This window comes from Mandrillus leucophaeus, unplaced genomic scaffold (genome assembly GCF_000951045.1).
Source record: "Mandrillus leucophaeus isolate KB7577 unplaced genomic scaffold, Mleu.le_1.0 Scaffold1024, whole genome shotgun sequence".
Taxonomy (NCBI): Eukaryota; Metazoa; Chordata; class Mammalia; order Primates; family Cercopithecidae; genus Mandrillus; species Mandrillus leucophaeus.
Window position 1 is genome coordinate 60,032 of NW_012098366.1, and position 3,258 is coordinate 63,289.

Below are 3,258 nucleotides of genomic sequence, written 5' to 3' on the forward strand. Positions count from 1 at the left end.
CAGTATGGGCAACAAGAGCAAAGCTCCTTTTCAAAAAAAAAGAAAAAAAAAAAGAGAGTATACAGAAGTATACAGTGCTGGAGAGACAGCAATTGAGGATGACACAGGTTTGCTGCCGAATCAACTAGACAGGCAGTCATGCCATTCACTGAAAAGAAGCCAAACTGTGGGGAAAAAGAAAGAGAGATCAGACTGTTACTGTGTCTATATAGAAAGAAGTACACATAAGAGATTCCATTTTGTTCTGTATTTGAGATGCTGTTAATCTGTGATCCTACCCCCAACCTTGTCCTTGCAAGAGACATGTGCTGTGGTGACTCAAGGTTTAATGGATTTTGGGCTGTGCAGGGTGTGCTTTGTTGAACAAGTGCCTGAAGGCAGTATGCTTGTGAAAAGTCAGCACCATTCTCTTAATCTCAAGTACCCAGGGACACGTCCACTGCCGAAGGTCGCAGGGACCTCTGCCTAGGAAAGCTAGGTATTGTCCAAGGTTTCTCCCCATGTGACAGTCTGAAATATGGCCTCGTGGGAAGGGAAAGACCTGATCATCCCCCAGCCTGACACCCGTGAAGGGTCTGTGCTGAGGAGGACTAGTATAAGAGGAAAGAAGGCCTCTTGGCAGTTGAGACAGAGAAAAGCATCTGTCTCCTGCCCGTCCCTGGGCAATGGACCGTCTCGGTGTAAAACCCGATTGTATGTTCTGTTTACTGAGAAAGGAGAAAACTGCCATAGGGCTGAAGGTGGGACGTGCTAGCAGCAATGCTGCCCTTTATGCACTAAGAAAGTTTATGGAGATGTTTGCATATGCATGTCAAGGCACAGTACTTTTCCTTAAACTTATGTCACAGAGATCTTTTTTCATATGTCTTACTGCTGACCTTCTCCCTATGATGATCCTATTATCCTGCCACTTCCCTTTTTCTAAGATGGTAAAGATAATGATCAATAAATACTGAGGGAACTCAGAGAACAGTGCCAGCGTGGGTCCTCTATGCTGAGCGCCGGTTCCCTGGGCCCACTTTTTCTTTCTCTATACTTTGTCTCTGTGTCTCATTTCTTTTCTGAAGTCTCTCATTCCACCTAACAAGAAATGCCCACAGGTGTGGGGGGGCAGGCCACCCCTTCATCTGGTGCCCAACGTGGGTGCTTTTCTCTAAGGTGAAGGTACGCTCAAGCATGGTCATTGAGGACAAGTCAATGAGAGACTCCCGAGTACGTCTACAGTCAGCCTTGTGGTAAGCTTGTGCACTTGGAAGAACCCAGGGTAACAATGGGGCAAACTAAAAGTAAATATGCCTCTTATCGTAGCTTTATTAAAATTCTCGTAAAAAGAGGGGGAGTTAAAGTCTCTACCAAAAATCTAATTACGCTATTTCAAACAATAGAACAGTTTTGCCCATGGTTTCTGGAACAGGGAACTTTAGATCTAAAAGACTGGGAAAAAAATTGGCAAAGAATTAAAATAAGCAAGTAGGGAAGGTAAAATCATCCCACTTACAGTGTGGAATGATTGGGTCATTATTAAAGTAGCTTTAGAACCGTTTCAAACAGAGGAAGATAGTGTTTCAGTTTCTGATGTCCCTGAAGGCTGTGCAGTAGATTGTGAAAAAGAGGCAGGGATAGAATCCCAGAAAGGAACGGAAAGTTCACATTGTAAATGTGTAGCAGAGCTGGTAATGGCTCAGTCAACGCAAAATCTTGATGATAATCAATTACAGGAGGTGATTCATCCTGAAACGTTAAAATTAGAAGAAAGAGGTCCAGAATTATTGGGGCCATCAGAGTCTAAACCACGATGGCCAAATCCTCTTACAGCAGCTCAGATGCCTGTAACTTTACAATCTCAAATGCAGGTTAAACAGGTACAAACTCCAAAAGAAAATCAAATAGAAAAAGATAAGAGTCTCTGTCACGGCAATGCCAATACAAATACAGTGTCCACAATATCAGCTGGTAGAAAATAAGACCCAGCCGCCAGTAGCCTATCGATACTGGCCACCAGCCGAACTTCAGTATCAGCCGCCCCCAGAAAATCCATATGGACAACCAGGAATGTTTCCAGCACCACAGGGCAGGGTGCCATATCCTCAGCCGCCCACCATGAGACTTAATCCTACAGCACCACCTAGTGGACAGGGTCGTGCATTACATAAAATTATTCATGAGGCAAGAAAACAAGGAGATATTGAAGTGTGGCAATTCCCAGTAATATTAGAATCAAGACCACCTGGAGAAGGGGCCCAACAGGGAGAGCCTCCTGTAGCTGAAGCCAGATATGAGTCCTTTTCTATAAAAATGCTAAAAGAAACGAAAGAGGGAGTAAAACAGTATAGACCCAACTCTCCTTACATGAGAACATTATTAGATTCCATTGCTCATGGACATAGACTCATTCCTTATGATTGGGAGATTCTGGTAAAATCATCACTCTCATCCTCTCAATTTTTACAATTTAAGACTTGGTGGATTGATGGGGCACAAGAACAGGTCCGAAGAAATAGGACTGCCAATCCTCCAGTTAATACAGATGTAGATCAACTATTATGAACAGGTCAAAATTGGAGCACTGCTAGTCAACAAGTAATAATGCCAAATGAGGCCATTGAGCAAATTAGGGCTATCTGCCTTAGGGCCTGGGAGAAAATCCAAGACCCAGGAACCACCTGCCCCTCCTTCAATACAATAAGACAAGGCTCTAAAGCACCCTACCCTGATTTTGTAGCAAGGCTTCAAGATGCTGCTCAAAAGTCAGTTACCAGTGAGAATGCCTCTAAGGTCATAGTGGAGCTGATGGCATATGAAAATGCCAATCCTAATTGTCAATCAGCCATTAAGCCATTAAAAGGAAGGGTCCCAGCAGGATCAGATGTAATCTCAGAGTACGTTAAAGCCTGTGATGGAATTGGAGGAGCTATGCATAAATCTATGCTTATGGCTCAAGCAATCACAGGAGTTGCTTTAAGAGGACAAGTTAGAACATTTGGGGGAAAATGTTATAATTGTGGTCAAATTGGTCATCTAAAAAAGAATTGCCTAGTCTCAAATAAACAAAATGTAACTACTCAGGCTACTACAACAACAGATAAAGAGCCACCTGACCTATGTCCAAGACATAAAAAGGGAAAACATTGGGTTAATGTCATTCTAAATTTGATAAAACTGGGCAACCACTGTCAGGAAATGAGAGGAGGGGCCAGCCTCAGGCCCCGCAACAAACTGGGGCATTTCCAATTCAGACTTTTGTTCCTCAGGGTTTTC